The sequence below is a fragment of the Vipera ursinii genome (genome assembly GCF_947247035.1).
Source record: "Vipera ursinii genome assembly, chromosome: W".
NCBI lineage: Eukaryota > Metazoa > Chordata > Lepidosauria > Squamata > Viperidae > Vipera > Vipera ursinii.
Window position 1 is genome coordinate 19,690,938 of NC_139522.1, and position 20,808 is coordinate 19,711,745.

Here is a 20,808-nt window from a genome sequence, read left to right on the forward strand (position 1 = left end):
CAATCCCCGCCCTTATCTACACGTCATAAATCACATTATCCAATTAGTTTTACATATGAGGTTTCACTTCCCATTCTGTACGCGGGCTTTTGCAATCAACTTCCGGGTGATTTCCTCCCTCCCAAATGAAGCAATTAAAATAACAGGCTGTCTCTTATATTGTCAGTGAAAAAACATGTCAATGTTTGCAGCATTGACATCCGGCCCCCCTTACAAAAGAACAGATCCTGTAATGTAAACAAACACAAGTTACTGTAGGAGCTGGCTTTTGGTTTGTTAGGGTGTTTCTCATAAAACCTTTTGATAAGTCTGTCAGCTTTCACATTGCTAGATTTCACCCAAATGGCTTCAGACAATGGGTATCTCTTCCATACTACTAGGTACTGCAATTTTCCCTTAAAGATTCTAGAGTCAAGAATACGTTTCACTTCATAATGGGTCTGACCCGCTACTATGAGGGGTCCAGGTGCTTTCTTATGGGGAGGTTTTAAAGTGGAGGCTCGAAAAGGTTTCAGTAAGGTACAATGGAACACCGGGTGAATTTTTCCCAAAGGTCTGGGGAATTTCAATTTTACTGTGACCGGGTTGATGATTTTCACAATGGGGAAAGGCCCCAAGAATTTTGGTCCCAATTTCTTGCTGGGTAATTTGAGACGTAAATATTTAGTTGACAAATAAACCTTTTCCCCCACTTGGAATGTTCTTTGGGGAGTCCTCTTTTTATCAGCTTGTTTTTATAAGTCTCAGAAGTCATTTTAACACCATTTTTGTGTTTCTCCAAACCTCTTCCCACCCCCTCACCCATAGCTCAAGTGTCTGGGAAGTGGAGGGCACCTGAGGGTAGTCAGGCATCGGACTGAACTCTTTTACTATGGCTACTCTGAAAGGCATATAGCCAGTGCTGCTGTGAACAGAATTATTGTAGGCCACCTTGGCAAAGGGGAGGTCAGTCCAGTTTGTCTGTTGGTAGGAAACATAGCATCTGAGGTATTGCTCCACCATTTTGTTAGCAGATTCTGCAGCCCCATTGGTAGCTGGATGAAAAGCAGATGATAAGCCTTGAGATGATCCAATTAATTTAAGGAAATTCCTCCAAAATTTCGCTGTGAACTGCGCTCCTGTATCTGAAATTATTCGCTTAGGGGTGCCATGCAGTCGGTAGATATGTTTCAGGAACAATTTAGTCAGTTGTTGTGCAGATGGGAGTCCTTTACAGGCGATAAAGTGAGCCTGCTTCGAAAACAGATCTATCACAGTCCATATGACAGTATTTCCTCTACTGTTGGGTAGGTCTACAATAAAGTCCATAGTTATTTCTTCCCATGGTTGGGAAGGGTCTGCTACCGACTGCAGTAGCCCAGGGGTTTTCCCCGGAATTCCTTTCATGGTGGCACATATGATACAACTCTTGACATAGTTTTCCACATCTTGTTTTAGTCCCAGCCACCAAAATTGCCGGCGGATAAGGTGTAGAATTTTTAAATATCCGAAGTGTCCAGCCTGTTTTACATCATGGCTGTGTCTGAGAGCATTGAGATGGAGGGTTTCAGGTAGATACAATTTTTCCCCCATGTATGCCAAACCATCCCTGCATGTTAGGGAGGTTTGATTATCTTTGAACCATTGATCGGTGAGGAGCTCTTGTTTTATCTTCTTCACTCCCGGATCATCAGGATTAGGGGTTCTGCAAGGTGTGAGTTGTGCAGCAGGTTGTGAACTAGGGATAGTTGCCTTGTAGAGCTCTTCGCATTCACTTTTGTACTGTGGCAGTTGGGATAGCACATCAGCCAGGAAGTTTTTTCTTCCCGGTATGTACTTTAAAGTAAAGTTAAAACAGCTAAAGTAATGTGCCCATCGCACTTGTTTTGGGGACAATTTGCAGGGAGTTTTTAGTGCCTCTAAATTTTTGTGATCTGTCCATACTTCAAAAGGCACCTTGCTCCCTTCTAAATAGTGTTGCCAGTTTAATAACCCCCAACTAATTATGAAGGCCTCCTTCTCCCAGACTGTCCATCTCCTCTCGCCTTTCGTGAATTTCTTAGAGGTGTAGGCACAAGGTTGTAGGACTCCACTTTTATTCTTTTGTAGTAACACAGCTCCGACTGCCACGTTGCTGGCATCTGCTTGAATTACGAAGGGCTCCCAGGGGCAGGGGTGCTTTAGAACCGGTTCAGCCGCAACTAGTCTTTTTAAATTCTCAAAAGCTTTCTGACAACTCATAGTCCATTGTAGTGGCTGGCCAGGTCGTGGTTTTCCCCCTCCCTTGCCCGTTTTGAGTAGTTCTGTAAGGGGTAGAGCAATCACGGAAAAGAGGGAATGAATTGACGGTAGAAGTTGGCAAACCCTAGGAAGCTTTGGAGCTGTTTGCGAATCTTTGGGGGCTGCCATTCAATTATAGCTTTCACTTTGGCTGGGTCCATTTCAATGCCCTCAATGGAAATTCTATAGCCAAGATAATCTAATCGGGTTTGGTGAAATTCACATTTCGACAATTTGAGATAAAGAACCTCTTTGTATAAATGTTCATGTAGGATGTCAACGCTGCTAACATTGAATGTTATTGCTTGAGAAGAGATGAAGAAGTAGCCGTTTCATATGTTAAACTTGTGTATTGCTTTAAGACGTGTATTGTTTTAGTTTAAGGTTAGGAGGGGGAATGAGTAGGATTGCACTATTCAAGGCCATTTTTCTCCCTAAAGAAGATAAGGCTTTGGCGGTCTTCTAACGGAAGGGAAACTGATTACTTTAAATTAATTGGAGAATATGATTAATGACAAAATTAGAAAGGTGGAGAATTGTGTTTTAATATATTGTGCAAGGGGCGGAGATTTCATATTCCAGCTTCTTTTGAGCAAACATTTGCCGGTGTATTAGGCTAATAAAGGACTTTTAAGGTAAACAATGCCTCAGAGTCACTTGAAAAGCCCATACGTTGGAAACTTGACATAGGACCTCATTAATCAACTGCATAAATATGGCGGGGGGGTGCCTGCAGTCCAAATGGCATGACTTTGAATTGGTAGCTTCCCAAGGGGCAGTTGAAGTCCATTTTCCACTCATCCCCCTCCTTTATTCTTACCCGGTAATATGCTTCTCTCAGGTCTAACTTGGTGAAGACGTTCCCATTCGCCAGGTGGGTTAGTAAGTCTTTCAGGAGGGGGACAGGGTATTTATTTTCCACACTCACCACATTCAGGCCTTTATAGTCAATGCAGAGATGAGGAGACCCATCTTTTTTCTCTTTGAACAACACAGGGGCTCCCACAGTAGACTTGGCCCGTTCAATGAATCCCCTCGCTAGGTTTGTATCCACATACCGCTGCATTCCCTCCATTTCAAGGGGGGACATAGCGTACATTCTTGGTCAGGGGAGTTTGGCCCCTGGTAACAGTTTGATGGAACAATCATTGGGATGGTGAGGAGGTAAGGTATCGCATTCTTTCTCACTAAATGCCTCCACTAGTTCCTGGTACTCGCTGGGGATGAGTGGCTCGCCAGGTGGCCGTAAGGCAGCCATGTGCACTTGCTCATTGGGTGGGCCAAAATCTCCTGTAACATCTGTGGAATCAATGGGGGGATCAGGCCCTATGGGTAATCTCACAGTTCTCATTCCTTTCTCCCACTAGATCAATGGCTTCCATTTGTCTAGCCAGGCTAGTCCTAGGATCACAGTCTCAGACATCTTTGGAGCTACCAGGAAATGAATAAACTCCCAGTGCTCATTTATTTCCAGGCATAAGGGCTCCGTTAATTGCATGACTAAAGTCCCTCCCATTAGGGAGCCATCACAGGTTTGGAGAGCGGCTTAGCCCGTATGGCCAGTCTTAAGGCACATGACAGGCTAATGATGCATCGGGAGCAGCCAGTATCGACTAGCACTTTCAGGTCTACTTGTGCCCCTGACTTAGGGATTAGAGTTTAGCAGGCAATAAAAAGGGTAGGATGTGTCGACTCACCATCGGGCCATTCTTCCCTTCATTGTCGCTGTCGAAAGAGGGTAGAACTGTGGTGGATCCAGTCTGAGTTCCGGCGTCCTCCCATGTGGGAGATGTGATCTGGACAACAGGTTCCTGTGTCATCCGGTTGTATTTCTCTCCCTTTAGCCGCTTGGCTCGGGTTCAGGTAGGAGAGGCTTCTTATAGCGGGCGAGCTAAACATCTAATTTGACTGCTGCCTGGTACCATTCATGCAGTTAGTCAGGTACAGCTCGGGAGATACATGCCAGAGAAAGGTAGTCATCTAACCCTTTTCTAAAAAGATGAATTATGGATTGCTCAGGCCATCTCTCTATCCAACCGGCCAGCTTTCGAAACTCCCGCACGTACTCCAGGGCAGGCCGGCCAGCTTGCTTTATCTTATGGATTTGCTCTTCTGCTCTGAGGGCGATGGATGGGTCCTCAAATCTTTCCCTTAGCCCCAGGAGGAAAAGGTGGGGGTCCTCCAAGTCAGGGGCTTGCTCGTTATATAAATTGTTCAACCATTCGGATGCTTCTCCCTCTAGGCTGGACGCAATCACATCAACTATAGCACCTGGGCCCGGGTAGAGATGGGCCCAGCTATTCAAATGAGAGCGTACGTGGTTGAGGAAGAAAATCAGTTTCTCTGGGTCCCCATCGAAGGTTGCTCTGAAGAGTGGGTTCATCTTTGGTTGCTGGGGTCCCCATTGCTGCTGGCCCCACCCTGGTTGTTGGTTAAATGGTTGCTGGGCCCTCCACTGCTGTTGTTGTGTCTCCAGTTGATGCTGGCCCCACTCTGGTTGCTGATTTAATGGCTGCCAGGGCCCCCACTGCTGCTGGACCCACTGGTCCTGCTGTACATTCAGGGGTTGCACGTTTGGGTCCTGCTGCTGCCACCCTTGCTGTTGTCCTCCCACCAGCTCCTGATCTTCAGGCTTCTGCACCACCCCCAGCTGTTGCAAGGCTTCTATTAGCTGGGGCAAGCTCAGAGGTTGTTGGCCTTTCACTTGTGGGGACTTCCCAACCTCCCATTGCTGCAGAGGCCCCAGGCTGGGGTCCTCTGTCTCTATGGGTCTGGAGGGCTTGGCAGGGGACTCCTGCATCTGGCAGGCAGTCTGATCTGCAGACAGGATTTTCCACTCACCCAGATTCTCAGTGGCTTATGAACTTCCCCATTCTGCTTCTGGGGCCTCTTGCTGCACAGTCTGGCCTCCGTATTCTCTACTGGAGTGGTTCCAGCTTGACGACATAAGCTCAGTTATCTGCTGAGGTTTGGAGATCGGTCCAAATTCATCTTCCCACAGAAAACTATTATTTCCTCTTCAGAAGTTTCGCCAGCAGCCAGGCTTTCCTTTTCCATGTTGAGGATTCTTCCCTGAATCTTTGCCAGCTTATCTCTCTTACTGGAGACAGCACCAGGGGTTCAGGACCCCCTTTGAAAGAAAATAGATTCTGGCATGATGTCATGGTTCCGATAAATGAGACAATTCAAACTAATTGCAGGCATATTATTTATCTAAAAAGTCTTAGTAATGAAATGAAACATCGGCACTCATGGAGGGATGCCAGAATCTGAAATCTCCTCCCACCAAACCCATCATGACACACACACAATCCCCGCCCTTATCTACATGTCATAAATCACATTATCCAATTAGTTTTACATATGAGGTTTCACTTCCCATTCTGTAAGTGGGCTTTTGCAATCTTATCACAACTTCTGGTTGATTTCCTCCCTCCCAAATGAAGCAATTAAAGTAACAGGCTGTCTCTTATATTGTCAGTGCAAAAACATGTCAATGTTTGCAGCGTTGACAGTTGCTTGCGTTTCTTGTTGCTCACGTTGCCTTGTGCTGCTGGCTTCTCCGTAGGCCCTAGGATGGATCCTTAGGGCACAGTGGTCTCCAGTGTGTCTTGCTGGCAGACTAAGGGGGTAGGGGGAACGCGGTCCCTGCCAGGCTTTGTGCTGGCCTCAGCCCCTAGTGACTTCAGACTGTTGTCATGAAGTAGCACATCCCACCCTCGTCGCCACTGTTATATTTTCGATTCTTTAGGCATTAAGCGAGACTAAGTGTTGAAATAGCAAACAAGTTTATTAACTCAGAACAGAAGCAAGCTCTAATGGCTGCTGCACAGCTATTTATACGGTTAGCCTCTAGACGGCAACCAATAGGTTTAAAGTAACAGTTTCCCGCCCCAAACCTAATTATCAGCCTGGAGACAGCAAATCTGGCTTTCAGTAACAGCAACCATTACATAACAGAGAAATCTAGGTCATACATTAAGCAAGTGATTTAAAACAATTATGGCCAATACATTACAATATCACCCCTATTTCTTCTTTTCTTTAGACTAGCCAAACCCAAGTCCTGCAGCCATTCTTCATATGTTTTAGTTTCCAGGCCTTGGATCATCTTAGTTGCTCTTCTCTGAACTTTTTCCAAGTTCTCAACATTTTTTTGTGTGATATGGTGACCAAAATTGGTTGCAGTATTCCAGGTGTGGTCTCACTAGGGTTTTATAAAGTGGTACTAATCAGTGCTTTTTTTGTAAAAGAAAAAGGTGCCGGAACTCACACATGTCATACAACCTGCCTTGCCTACCCTACAAGGTTCCATCCAAAAAAGGTGCCGGAACTCCGATCTGAGCGTTCTATGAGAAAAAAAGCCCTGGTACTAATACTTCACGTGATCTTGATTCTATGCCTCTGTTTATACAACCCAGGATTGTATTAGCTTTTTGGGTTGTTGCTGCACACTGCTGGTTCATAGTCAAGTGATCGTCCACTAGGACTCCAAGGTCCCTCTCACAGTTACTGTTTTTGAGCCAAGTCTCATCTAATCTGTACTTATATCTTTGATTTTTCCTGCCTAAATGTAAAACTTTGCTTTTATCCACATTAAAACTCATTTAGTGTCATCTGCAAATTTGATGAGTTCCCCTTCCTCTTCTATTCCCTCATCTAAGTTATTTATAAAGATATGGAAGAGTACTGGGCCTAAGATGGAGCCTTGTGGTACCCCATTGCTTACTTCTCTCCATGCGGATGTAGTACCATTGAGGACTACTCGTTGAGTACGGTTTGTCAGCCAACTACAAATCCATCTGGTGGTGACCTTGTCTATTCCACCTTTTTCTAGCTTACCAAGCAGTAGATTGTGGTCTACTTTGTCAAAAGCCTTTCTGAAATCTAAGTATACTATGTCCACTGCGTTTCGCTGGTCTACTAATTTGGTCACTTTAGCACAGAATGAAATAATATTGATTTGGCATGATCTGTTTTTAACAAACCCGTGTTGTCTGCCAGTTATAACTTTGTTTGCTTCTAATTGTTCGCAGATCTGTTTTTTGATAATCTTTTCCAGGATCTTCTCAGGTATTGATGTTAAACTGATTGGTCTGTAGTTTCCTGGGTCTGTTTTTTTCCCCCTTTCTTGAAGATGGGAACCTCATCAGCCCTTTTCCAATCCTCAGGTACTTCCCCAGTGCTCCAGGATTTTTGAAAGATACGGTGCAATGGTTCTGAGATAACATCTGCCAGCTCCTTCAGAACTCTGGGGTGTAATCTGTCGGGTCCTGGTAATTTATATTTGTCAAGGTTGGATAGGTGTTCTCTTACCATTTTCTTGCTTATTTTATTTTTTGTTTCTAGTTTGTCTTTTGCATATTTTTGGGTGTATGTTGTGCCATAATTTCTTTTTGTGTGAAGACTGATGCAAAGAATGAGTTAAGCAGCTCTGCTTTCTCCCTATTGCTTGTTACTTCATTGCCATCTTCTCTCTTTAGTGGACCTACAGTTTCCTTGACTTTTTTCTTGTTATTAATATGTTGTAAGAAACTTTTTTTATTATCCTTGATTTCTGTTGCAAGTCTTTGTTCGTACTGAGCCTTTGTTTTCCTGACTTCGTATTTGTGTGTTCTGGCTATCTGCTGATAATCAGCCTTAGCTATGTGTCCCTCTTTCCTTTTTTTGTACTTGTCCTTTTTTTTCTTTCAGTTTGTCAGAGAGATCTTTGTGTAGCCATGCTGGTTTCTTTTTGACTTTCTTGTTTTTCTTTTTCAATGGTATTGTGCCGGAATGGGCTTTTATGATAGCATTTTTCAGAGTTTCCCATGCTTCTTGAGTTGTTTTCCCCTTTAGGATTTTCATCCATGGAATCTTTCCTAGGTTCTCTCTGAGTTTGTTAAAATCCGCTCTTTTGAAGTTTAAGACATTGGTTGAATTATTTTCTATTGCTTGTGTTTGCATTATATTGAATTCCAGTATGACGTGGTCACTTTCCCCCAAGGTTCTGGCAACTTCAACTCCCTCTATCACTTCTTCTCTATTAGTAAGAGTTAGGTCCAGCTTTACTTCTAGTTCCCTTTTCTACCTTTTGGATGACAAAGTTGTCGGCTAGGTTGGTTAGGAATCTGATCTCCCGCTCGCTGCAGAGTTTGTCTCCAAGCTGATATCTGGGTAGTTGAAGTCTCCCATTACTACTGTGGTATACTTCCTACATACATTTCCTAACTGATTGCCAAAGAGTCCATCTATTTCTTCTGATTGATTGGTTAGGTGGCCTGTAGTATACCCCTATGGCAATGTCACATTTTTCCCCTTTTATATTGACCCATATAGATTCTGGAAGGCTTTTATCTTTGATCATGTGCATTTCTGTAGATATGTAGCATTCTGTTACATATAGTGGAACTCCCCCTCCTCTTTTTGTAGTTCTGTTTCTTTTGAACAATTTGTATACATCCATCAGTCCATTCCAGTCATGGGTTTTGTCCCACCAGGTTTCTTTAATGCCAACTATGTTAAACCCACCCTTGTGTACTATGGCTTCTAGTTCACCATGTATGTTCCTCAAGCTTTGAGCATTAGTATATAAACATTTAAGACTTTTATGTCTGTCCATGGGTATGTTTCCTGGATCTCCTGATTGTTGTTTGAGGTTTTTTTCCTCATCACTCCCTACCTCTTTGTTTGATTTGTTTTCTTGGGATTTATGATTGGTTTTGTGCTCTAGAGATTCTAATGATTGGTCACTTTTCCCCCTCAATTTTAGTTTAAAGCCCTTCTAATGAATTGGGCCAGTCTTTTTCTGAGTACATTTTTCCCTGTTTTCATGAGGTGCAGCCCATCCCTTGCCAAGAGTCCTTCGCATAGGAAATGCAGTCCATGGTCCAGGAAACCAAAGTTTTCTTGGAAACACCAACCCTTTAGCCAGTGGTTTATTTCTAGAATTTTTTTCCCCTCAATGGGTCTTGGCCTTTTATTGGGAGTACTGATGAGAACACTACTTGTGCTACTAGCTCCTTAACTTTATTGTGTCATGGTTCTGACAAATGAAACTCTTCAAAGAACTTCAAGGCATTGTTTACCTTAAAGAATCTTTAATAGAAAAACATAGCTTCAGCACATATATGGTTGAAGCCGAAATCCGAATTCCCCTCCCTTAAACACATAGTATCAAGCACAATTCACTCCCCTAATTTACAGTCATAAATCACATTCTCCAATTAGTTTGAAATGCAAGCTTTGCCTCCTGTTTCCAACCCATTTCTTATCATCTCTTATTTCAAAAGCTCCAGAATTGTTATGTCTAATTAACTCCCATCATATTCTGAGAGTAAAGCATAGAAAGAAAAAGGCAGCATCTCCCTGTGTTGTCAAAGCAAAAACATCCGATGTTAGCAGCATTGACATCCGCCCCCCCTTACAAAAAGGACAGACCCTGTAGCATGAACAAAAACATATGTTAGCTCTGTTAGCTTGCCCCATGTTAGATTTGCCCCATGTTTGGGGCCTAGCAAGGTAATCTAAATAGTTAACATTTGACACATATCTCCCCTTGCAGAAAGCTAACAGAGCGAGAGAGATCCTGTGGCTCAAGAGGTAAATATACTGCCTAATATGCAATGAGCCCAGGTTCGAATCTCAGAAGGGTATGGCTGACTGATGAAGACTAAAGAGTCAGAAATGCATCTCAGTCTCCCTTAATTCTTTGTTAGTAATTTACACAAATATATGAACTGTCCGGTGTGACTACAGCCTGTTCGATGGCCTTCAAGATAGGCTGAAAACAGGAAATAAAGATTTGCCCCATGTTTGGGGCCTAGCAAGGTAATCTAAATAGTTAACATTTGACACATATCTCCCCTTGCAGAAAGCTAACAGAGCGAGAGAGATCCTGTGGCTCAAGAGGTAAATATACTGCCTAATATGCAATGAGCCCAGGTTCGAATCTCAGAAGGGTATGGCTGACTGATGAAGACTAAAGAGTCAGAAATGCATCTCAGTCTCCCTTAATTCTTTGTTAGTAATTTACACACACACACACACACACACACACACACACACACACACACACACACATATATATATATATATATATATATATATATATATATATATATATATATATATATAGTTGTTGTTGTTGTTGTTGTTAGCTGCGAAGTCGTGTCCGACCCATCGCGACCCTATGGACAACATTCCTCCAGGCCTTCCTGTCCTCTACCATCTTCTGGAGTCCATTTAAGCTCACGCCTACTGCTTCAGTGACTCCATCCAGCCACCTCATTCTCTGTCGTCCCCTTCTTCTATTGCCCTCGATCTTTCCCAGCATTAGGCTCTTCTCCAGTGAGTCCTTCCTTCTCATTAGGTGGCCAAAGTATTTGAGTTTTAGCTTCAGGATCTGGCCTTCTAAAGAGCAGTCAGGATTGATCTCCTCTAGGACTGACCGGTTTGATCGCCTTGCAGTCCAAGGAACTCGCAGGAGTCTTCTCCAGCACCATAGTTCAAAGGCCTCAATTCTTTGGCGCTCAGCCTTTCTTATGGTCCAACTTTCACTGCCATACATTGCAACTGGGAAGACCATAGCCTTGACTATACGCACTTTTGTTGACAGGGTGATGTCTCTGCTTTTTAGTGTGCTGTCTAGATTTGCCATTGCTTTCCTCCTGAGGAGCAAACGTCTTTTAATTTCTTGGCTACAGTCCCCATCTGCAGTGATCTTGGAGCCCAGGAAAATAAAACCTGTCACTACATCCATTTCTTCCCCATCTATTTGCCAGGAATTGAGAGGGCCAGATGCCATGATCTTGGTTTTCTTAATGTTAAGTTTCAACCCAAGTTTTGCACTCTCCTTCTTCACCCGCAACAAGAGGCTCTTTAGTTCTTCTTCACTTTCTGCCATTAGAGTGGTATCATCTGCGTATCTTAGATTGTTGATATTTCTTCCAGCAATCTTAATTCCAACTTTTGATTCATCTAGCCCTGCCTTTCTCATGATGTGCTCTGCATATAAGTTAAATTGGCAGGGCGACAGTATACAGCCTTGCCGGACTCCTTTCCCAATTTTGAATCAATCAGTGGTTCCGTGTCCAATTCTCACTGTTGCTTCTTTTTTTATTGAAAAGTTTTACAGTACATTTTATCTTTAACAATCCCCCCCTCCCCCCACCCCTACCTAATCCTCCCTATCCCTCCCCCCCATTCCCCCTCCCCCCCCACTTCCCAGATATAAGTACAAGGTATAAAAAAAAAGAACAATCATAAACATCCATATGCTAAAAACAATAAACTATTAACTCTATCGCCCTCTAGCTCATATAAAATGACTACAAGCAATACTAATGTTACATATAAAAAGAAAAAAAAAGAAAAAAGAAAAGAAAACTTATTCAAATGCTAAATGAAACTTTTTAGTCCCATATTTGTTCTGAATATAATCAATCCACTTTTTCCACTCCATAATATAACGTTCTTGCGAATGATCTTTCAAGTAAGCCGAAATCTTTGCCATTTCCGCCAGGTCAGAAACCTTTAGAGTCCATTCTTCTATAGTCGGCAGTGCCTCCTTTTTCCAATATTGACCTATTAATAGTCTTGCTGCTGTAATTAAATTCAACATCAACTTAATGTCCACAACAGTAGCATCTGTAATTATGCCCAGCAAAAACAATTGCGGACAAAACTTTATCCTTTGCTTAAAGATCTTCTGCATATTCCACCAAATTTTTATCCAAAAAGCCTTAACCTTTTTGCAGGTCCAACATATATGAAAATACGTTGCATCTTCACCACCACATCTCCAACATTTAGGTTGATAATTTGGATACATACTTGCAAGCTTTTTAGGATCTAAATGCCATCTATAAAACATTTTATAAAAGTTCTCTCTTAGGTTTTGGGCTTGCGTGAATTTTACGTTCCTCACCCAGATCTTTTCCCAAGTATCCATTGTAATAACTTCTTGGATATTCTGGGCCCATTTTATCATACAGTCTTTAACAAGTTCTGTTTCTGAGTCAATATCTATCAATGCAAGATAAATCCGTTTAATATGTGCTGGACCCTGATTTCTAATTTGCTTTATCAAATTTTCATCAGTCATTGAGAAACCAATTTTCTGGTCTTCTTTCCACCTGGCACGTAATTGAGTATATTGGAACCAAGTTTGAACAATCTTCTCATCTCGCAAGAGATTGTACGGCTTCAAACACCAGACGTTCCTTTCCAAACGTAAGATCTCCTTATACGTAGTCACATCATGTTTGAAGCCTACATTTATGCTTTCTATTGCATGTTTCGGGATTGCCCACAACGGCATCTTGCAGTCTAACTTATGTCTATACTTCTTCCAAACTCTCAACAATGCCTGTCTTAAAATATGCACTTTAAATACATTATCTACCTTCTTATCATACAACAAATATGCATGCCAGCCAAATAACAAGTCGTGGCCCTCAAGATTTAATAATCTCCCTTGTGTCAAATTAATCCAATCACTTATTCCTGACAACGCAGCAGCTTCATAATATAATTTAAGATTAGGCATTTTAAGACCACCTCTTTCACGAGTATCCTGCATAATCTTAAGTTTAATTCGTGGCCTTTTCCCTGCCCACACAAATTTATTGATACCCCGTTGCCATTCTTCCAAATTAGAATCTTTTTTAAAAATCGGTATCATTTGGAATAAAAATAAAAATTTAGGCAGGACATTCATTTTCACTGCTGCAATTCTTCCCAGTAAAGACAATTGCAATTTTTCCCAACTCTCCAATTCTTTTTGAATTTTTCCCCATAACTTTTCATAATTATTTTTATATAACTTTGCATTTGAGGGTGACAGATACACCCCCAAATATTTAACCCTTTTAACAATCTCAAATCCAGTTAATCCTTCTAAAAGGGCCTTTTGCGGTATTGTCATATTTTTGGCCAAAATTTTTGTTTTTTGTACATTAACCTTAAATCCAGAAACCTTCCCATATTGCATTATTATCTCCATCAGGTCCACAACAGAGCTTTCTGGCTGAGTCACCGTAACAACCAGATCGTCTGCAAACGCCCTCAATCTATAATCCTGATCTCTAATTTGAATACCCTTAATTTTTTCCGAATTCCGTATTTTTATCAATAATATCTCCAATGTTAAAACAAATAATAAAGGTGATAACGGACACCCTTGTCTTGTGCCCTTCTCAATATTGCATACTTCAGTCAGACTATTGTTAACTATTATTCGGGCAGTTTGTTTTTGATATAATGCCCTAATTGGTTGTAAAAATTTATCCCCAAAATTCATTTTATCTAAAACTTTCATCAAAAATTGCCAATTCAATTGATCAAAAGCTTTTTCAGCATCTAAGAAAATTAGCGCCGCAGGGATCTGGTTGTTCCTTTCCAAAAACTCCACCACATCAACTATATGCCTCACATTATTTTTCATTTGTCTACCACTAATAAACCCGGTTTGATCCCCATGAATCATCTGTTGCAAAACCCTCATCAATCTATTAGCTAATACCTTAGCAAATATCTTGTAGTCTGTATTTAAAAGTGATATTGGTCTGTAGTTTTTTACTTGAGTAGCATCTTGATCTTCCTTCGGAATCAAAGAAATAAAAGCAGTTCTCCAAGACGGAGGCACCTTTCCCCCCTTCTGAATTGTCTGAAACAATTCCCTTAATGGCTTTATCAGCTCCAGTTGTAGATGTTTGTAGTAGACCGCAGTCAGTCCATCCGTACCTGGCGCTTTATCCAACTTCAATTCCTTAATTGCTATAAAAATTTCTTCTTCTGTTATCAATTGATTAATCTCCTCCTTTTGTTCCTGTGTAAGAACCGGGATGCTAGCATTCTTCAAATATACATCAATATCTGTTTCATTAATCTTCTCCTTAACATATAGTTTAGAATAAAAATCCACAAAGGCTTCCTTGATAAGATCCTGTTGAAACACAACCTTTCCTTTGTATTCAATTTTATCTATGTTAGAGGCCCTTTGTTTTTTCCTTAACCTGTAGGCTAGCCACCTACCTGGTTTATTGGCATTGCGAAAAGTGTTATGCCTAGCAAACCGTAAGTTAGTTGCCACCTGATCAGCCATCAACTTATCAAATTGTCCTCTTAACAAGTTAATAACCTCTTTAACCTTCACATCCGATGGATTCAAAATTAGGGCCTTTTCTTTTTCCCTAATTTCATTCTCCAGTTCTTTCCTCCTAATTTCCATATTACGTCTGTATTTATTATTCATATATATTAACACCCCTCTCATATAAGCTTTGCTAGCATCCCAAACCATGTCCATAGAAGTATCCTTGTTCATCTTAATTTCAAAAAAGTCTTTCATCTGCTTTTTACATTCTACCACATTTCTCTGATTTCTAAACAAATTCTCATTTACGCGCCAGGAGCACCTATCTCTATTGTCCTTATTGATCTCTAACCAGACTGGACTATGGTCAGATATAGTTCTTGCACAGATCTTTATCTTCTTAATCCTAGAAAAAAAATCATTAGTCAGTAATATAAAATCAATCCTAGAAAAAGATTGGTGTCTATCAGAAAAAAAAGTATAATCCTTTTCATGTAAATGCGTTTCACGCCAAATGTCTCGTAATTCCAGACCATCCTTCATTTCAAAAAAAGATTTAGGCAGTCTAGCATGACTCGGGGCATGTTTAAAAAAAACCAATTTGTCCAGCTGTACATCCAAGACACCATTCCAATCTCCCATAAAAATAAAAGATTTATAATCCAACTGGGTAATCTTTGTATGTAGTGAACTATAAAAGTCAGCTTGTTGTTGATTTGGAGCATACAGTCCAACTAAAAGCGTTTTTTTGCCTTCTAACAGCAAATCTATCATAACATATCTTCCTTGCTTATCTACTTCAATTAGTTCCGCTGTCAGAGTATTCTTAACATAAATCACCACTCCATTTTTCTTATTCATTGCAGAAGCAATAAATTGCGTACCCAACCTTGAATTCAACAAGTACTTTTGGTCCATAACCCTAATATGCGTTTCTTGCAAGCAAATAACATCAGTCTTAAATTGTTTTAAATATTGAAAAACTTTCTTTCTCTTCTGTGTTGAATTTAATCCATTAACATTCCAGGTTAGGAACTTAGTCTCCATTCTTGGCATCCCGAAGCTTCTGGAGCACGTCTGCCAGAACCCCTTTAACTTCCTTAGGCCGCGCCCCTCCCACAGCTTCACTGTAAGTACGCTTTGGAGGTTCCATAACTTTCTGCTGATCTTGTTCTTGCTCTTGTCTCACTCGTCTTAAAGCGGCACGCGTCATCCTCTGCTCTCCAGCAGCTGCCGATGAAACTGTAATTTGATCCCCTCCAGCACCATTCTCCTCTGTCTGTGTTCCATCAGCATCTTGAGGCTTTCCCTCGCCATATCCCTTTACAGCTTCCAGAAGTGATAGAGGGGTTGCTTTTAAAACTTTGCTGTAAAAATCACGTGCCTGAGTCACTGTAACCAGACGGTATCTTTTACCTTCATGCATCACCACCATGCCCACTGGAATCTCCCATCTAAACTTGATGTCACATTTCTTAAGTTCCTGTGCTAGGAAGGCAAAATCTTTCCTTCTCCTTAAAATCTTTGGAGGAATCTCTTTTAAAACCAAAACTTCTTGCTCAGCAACCACAAACGTAGTATCATAAGCAACTTGAATAACTTCATCCCTAATTGCTCTCTTTGTAAAGTAAACAACCACATCTCTAGGTAACTTCCTCTGCCTTGCAATCCAGGAGTTCACACGAAAGATTTTATCTATACTTCCCTCAATTTCAGCTGCTGATTGGCCCAGTATCACTTCCAAAGCCTCGGAGATCAGCTGCTTTAAATCTTCTTTAGGATTCTCTTTTAAGCCCCTGATTCTGATAGCAAACTCCATCTGATGGTACTGGACGAGGTTCAAGTCTCCATCCATTTTATCCCTTATATTTTCATTCTCTAATACTTTTACTTCTAATATAGAGTTCTTTTGACTAAGATCCTCCACTTTTTCATCCAAGCTTTGCACACATACAACCACATTTTCAATTGTAGACAAGATGTCTGCCCTCATTGCTCTAAACTTCTCTTCCAGCTTCTCTTCCATTTTCTCCTCCAATTTCTCCTCCAGCTTTTCCATCATATCTGACATTAATTGTGTTTGCTTTTCAAAGGCATCCTGTAAATCTTTAAGAGTCAGTGCCGGAGCAGGTGTGGGAGGGAGCAAAGCTTGCAACGAAGTCTGTTGCACCGGGGAAGCCCCCGCACTCCGAAGAACTTTAGAGGCTTTCGTCGCCATCTTCCCCCACTTTCACTTGTTGCGCACTTTCACTTTTAATCCATAAAATCCGTTGAGCTAGAGAGTAAAGATAAAAGTCCACTTCACCTTGACCTCCTGTACCGCTCTGCCTGCGTCTTGATACTCAAGAGTCTTTCCTTCTGGCAGGGGTGGTTGCTAACGCTTGGCTCTGCTCCAAAAATCACAGAGCAGAGACGCTGCACAGCCCGGAGCAAACCCAGGCTTCGGGGGGGCTCAATCCTTCAGCCGCCCAAAATTAAAGCTCAGGCGGCCCCGGAGAGCTCAACCCCTACCTGGGGCCTCACCCCCTCCTCTTCTCCCGGGGAGGGGGCTTCCGAATCACCAAAACAGCTGATCGGCGCTGTTTTTCAGTGATTCAACAAAGCTGCGGAGCGGACAGCCCAGAGATGGCTGTCTTCAGCGTCGCATCACCACCGGAAGTGCTCACTGTTGCTTCTTGACCCGCATATAGGTTTGTCAAGAGACAAATAAGATGGTCTGGTACTCCCATCTCTTTAAGAACTTGCCACAGTTTGTTATGATCCACACAATCAAAGGCTTTAGCATAGTCAATGAAGCAGAAGTAGATGTTTTTCTGGAACTCCCTAGCTTTCTCCATGATCCAGCGTATGTTGGCAATTTGATCTCTAGTTCCTCTGCCTCTTCGAAATCCTGCCTGTACTTCTGGTAGTTCTCGATCTACATACTGCTGAAGTCTAGCTTGTAGGATTTTAAGCATAACTTTACTAGCATGAGAAATGAGTGCAATGGTGCGATAGTTTGAACATTCTTTGGCACTGCCTTTCTTTGGAATTGGAATGTAAACTGATCTTTTCCAATCCTGTGGCCACTGTTGAGTTTTCCAAATTTGCTGGCAAATTGAGTGTAGCACTTTTACTGCATCGTCTTTTAAGATTTTGAATAGCTCAGCTGGAATACTGTCACCTCCACTAGCTTTGTTGTTGCTCAGCTTTTCTAAGGCCCACTTCACTTCACATTCTAGGATGTCTTGCTCGAGGTCAGTGACCACCTCATTGTGATTATCTGGGATGTTAAGCTCATTCTTGTATAGTTCTTCTGTGTAATTTTGCCACCTCTTCTTAATCTCTTCTGCCTCTGTTAGGTCCCTGCCATTTTGGTCCTTTATCATGCCCATTTTTGCATTAAACGTTCCCTACATCTCTCCAATTTTCTTGAAAAGATCTCTGGTCCTCCCTATTCTATTGTTTTCTTCTATTTCTTTGCATTGTTCATTTAAGAAGGCATTCTTATCTTTTCTAGCTATTCTCTGGAATTCTGCATTCAATTGGGCATATCTATGTTTTTCTCCCTTGCCTTTCGCTTCCCTCCTTTCCTCAGCTATTTGCAAAGCTTCCTCAGACAGCCAATTTGCTTTCTTGCATTTCTTTTTCTTTGGGATGGTTTTGGTTGCTACCTGTTGTACAATGTCGCGAACCTCTGTCCATAGTTCTTCAGGCACTCTGTCTATCAGATCTAATTCCTTAAATCTATTTGTCACCTCTACTGTATATTCAACAGGGATATGATTTAATTCATACCTGAGTGGCCTAGTGCTTTTCCCTACTTTCTTCAGTTTAAGCCTAAACTTTGCAAGGAGAAGCTCATGGTCTGAGCCATAGTCAGCTCCTGGTCTTGTATTTACTGACTGTATAGAGCTTCTCCATCTTTGGCTGCAGAGCATATAGTCAATCTGATTTCTGTGTTGACCGTCTGGTGATGTCCATGTGTAGAGCTGTCTCTTGGGTTGTTGGAAAAGAGTGTTTGCTATGACCATCGTATTCTCTTGACAAAATTCTATCAGCCTGTGCCCTGCTTCATTTTGTACTCCAAGGCCAAACTTGCCTGTTATTCCAGTTATCTTTTAGCTTCCTACTTTAGCATTCCAATCCCCCATGATGATAAGGACATCATTTTTTGGTGTTAGTTCTATAAGGTGCTGTAGGGCTTCATAGAACCGGTCAATTTCATCCTCTTCAGCACTGGTGGTTGGGGCATAGACTTGGACTACTGTGATAGTGAATGTTTTGCCTTGGATTCGAACTGAGATCATTCTGTCATTTTGAGGATTGTATCCCAGTATTGCTTTTCCTACTCTTTTATTGACTATGAAGGCTACTCCATTTCTTATGAGGGATTCTTGCCCGCAGTAGTATACCTGATGGTCATCTGAATTAAATTCACCCAATCCTGTCCATTTTAGTTCGCTGATACCTAAGATGTCGATGTTCAGTCTTGTCATCTCTTGTTTGACCACGTCCAGCTTTCCTTGATTCATGGATCTTACATTCCAGGTTCCTATCGAGAAAAAATCTTTACAGCATCGGACTTTCCTTTCACCACCAGACACATCCACAGCTGAGCATCCTTTGGGCTTTGGCCCAGTCGCTTCATTCTTTCTGAATATATATATATGTTTTCTGAGGTTTTCGCGGGTGTTCGTATGTGGATCTTTGGTTATTCGGGTTTTTCCCCGCGTAGAACTAAAGGTGTAGGGGCGACGTTTCGACGGAATCCCATCCGTCATCATATATATATATATATATATATATATATACATGTATACATGTATACATGTATACATATATATATATATATATATATATATATATATATATATATATGTATATGTATATGTATATGTATATGTATATGTATATGTATATGTATATGTATATGTATATGTATATGTATATGTATATGTATGTGTATATGTGTATATGTGTATATGTGTATATGTGTATATATATGTGTATATGTATATGTATATGTATATGTATATGTATATGTATATAAGCTTAATTTTGGGTGACCCACAATTCCCTATTTCAATACAGAATAATTCTTTTGTCTACAAAACTTATATTGTTCATTACAAAACATTCTTATGTTTTACCATTAAAGTCTAATTTTCATCTTAGCAAATCACCAGTTATTAGAAATGTATTTTTTGCCTTAACCATGCAACAATTATTAAAATGCTATCTTTTATATATAAAATTCTAAATTCTATACTATAGGTCAAAAATAGCCACTGAATATTCTACAAGGCATTTTAACCATACATCAATTATTAAAATATTATCTTTTAATATGTTATTCCAAATTCTATAATATAGTTCGGAGTTATATTTCCTTTACAAATCTAAGAGCTAAATGTAAAATCAGTGATATATTTTTAGAGATTCCCCTTAATCCATAGAAAGATATTTTTATAGTCTATCTTTAGGAATTCCAAAAAAGAAACAAGTTCAGTCTTTTAAATCTAACTCTTGCCTTCCTTTTATGCCAATCATGCTTCGCTCTTGGTATCTTTAAATTCTCAAATATATCTTCCTTTCTTCCTATACCCCTTATATGAATCCAGGGAGTGTATCCAAATGTCAGTTTTGTAAGAAACATGTCCCCTTTGTAACCATTTTATTTTTGCTTTGGTAGTTCAGTTTTTGGTGGTTGATATAATATAATTGTCATTAAATCAGTCAAATCTTTTTGTTCTTCCAATTCTATCTGGGTTAGTCAGAAAGTAGTAGCTGGTATTGTATTTGTCATTTGATTAATTGAATTCTCAATATAGTGTATTTGAAGGCCTTTAGTGTCTTCACTCTTGGTGTTGCTTTCTTCAGGTGCTGTTACTTTTTGGCTTGTAAGTTTTGTAGTTGCTATTAAAGTTTGGACTTTAAGGTTTTCTGTAGGTTGCTTTTGTTGTTCTTTGAAATCTCCTGTTTTAGTGTTAGTTTCCACTTCTATTTGGTTTTGGGGTATCTTTTCCTCATTTAAGGTCAGAGTTTGATTTGGTGGCTTTAAATTGTCAGATTTTTCTTGCAGCTTAGCTTTAATTTCCTCTGTCATTGCCAAGATCGTGTCCAGTATCAGTTTATAATCAAGTGGCAGGATGTATTCATCCATTTCATTGTTGTTTACAGTTAAATCTTCCATGGAGGCTGTTTTAATAATAGTCAAAAAATTTCCACCTCCTGAATTCGCTGGTATTCGCCGTTTTCTCAAAAATAGGGAAGGAGATTTTCAGGAAAGTTCCACAGGAAGATGATTAAGGGAATAGGAAAGGTAATAGCTCACCCAGGACCTCCAGATTGCTTCGTAGTGCTAGGTAGTATTTTTGGCTTTCGGCAGGGAGCGGCTTAGTGATCGGCCATCTTTATAGCGGGTCTCTTCTTCTTCAGGCCAAAGGAGATGATCCCGGATTCCAGCGGAGGGCTGCCGCCCTTCTGTGATC